This window comes from Danio aesculapii, chromosome 5 (genome assembly GCF_903798145.1).
Source record: "Danio aesculapii chromosome 5, fDanAes4.1, whole genome shotgun sequence".
NCBI lineage: Eukaryota > Metazoa > Chordata > Actinopteri > Cypriniformes > Danionidae > Danio > Danio aesculapii.
In genome coordinates, this window is record NC_079439.1 from 3860730 (window position 1) to 3862044 (window position 1315).

General features: G+C 32.0%; 1 protein-coding gene across 1 annotated transcript in view; it reads left to right on the forward strand.

Annotated features, from left to right (window-relative positions):
• The window catches only part of ywhag1 (3-monooxygenase/tryptophan 5-monooxygenase activation protein, gamma polypeptide 1), a 43931-nt gene extending 43298 nt beyond the window's left edge, over nucleotides 1-633 (forward strand). The window contains exon 2 of the mRNA XM_056457233.1: nucleotides 1-633. This exon is cut by the window's left edge and continues 1899 nt beyond it. The gene's annotated coding sequence lies outside the window, so the exon portion shown is untranslated.
• Nucleotides 634-1315: the final 682 nt, after the last annotated feature.

The following is a 1315-nucleotide window of genomic DNA, read 5'->3' on the forward strand; positions in this document are numbered from 1 at the left end:
GCATGCTGGTGACGTATTTATATACCATAGCTTGACTTTATTAACTTTAAAAACTGTAGATGTTATGTATTCATATGAACGATGAGAAGAATTGAATCTGATTATTTTATATTTATTACTTTTTATTGGATTGTTATGATTTTTTTTTTATTATTATGTTTTTTTTTTTCCTTGCTGAAGTATGCTATACCAAAATAGTGTGTGGTTACCATGAATTAATCTGTTATGGATGTTGCTCTAGTGACATGCGGTTCTTGTATTTGGTTTTTAATTAACAAAACAAAAGAAGAAAAGAAAGAGAAAACACCACACTTGGTGTTTTACACGGTTAATTGTTAATTAATGTTGTTCTTAAAATGACTTTTTCCTTTTCTGTGCTTTCTTCTGTCAAACTCTACTGTGAGATATTTAAGAATTGCTGTAAAATCGGTGTTTGTTTTTCTTTCCTCCTCAGAATCTGTTTCTGATTCACTCATTGCCTATTCTTATGATTTCCGGTCTCTTTTGTTTTTCCTCGTCTACTGGTATCTTCAATGTGAGTCATGTAGCGGTTGCACAAAAGAAACATAATGATAATAATAATGATAACTTAAAAAAATAAATAAAAATAAAAACATGACTGTGCTCTTCTAACCACCATTTCAATGTCAATGAGTCATTTCCTGTCAGCATTATCACTGAAAACATGATAAACATCCAGTCTTAATGGCGCAATGGTTGGTTTAGTAGTCAGATGATAGCGAACAACACTGTTTGAGCTTCTGTTTCTGTTTCCCCTCCCATTCTGTGCCGTCCCGTGCCATCTCCTAGATGGCTGAAGGCTGTCTCTGCTAATGCTTTGCTTAATACTAGCATCTGCCACACAGTTAGTGCCAGCAGTTCTGCTTTAGTTTAACGTTCACTGGGGAGAAGTGGTTTTTCAAAGGTATTTGATTAAACATTTACAGAGAGATGGCATGAATTCGTAATGTAATGTTCATTAAGCATGAAAATGACGTTTAAGAACCTATCTAAAGTCAGTTGTCTGAAATAAATCTGATGATAAATCTCTTTTGCTCATCACCATAGCTGCATGTATTTGATTAAAATTATTAATAAATATTACAATTCAAAATAGCTCTATTTCCATATTTTATATTATAATGTCTATTAAATATCATTTATTTATTTGATTCTGAATTTGAGCATCATTACTACAGTCTTTAGTGTCACATGATCTTTCTAATATGATAGGAAACATTTCTTATTGTTAGCAATACTGTAAAGAAAAGTTGTGCTGCTTCATATTTGTATCCATATGTAGACACTGACACGG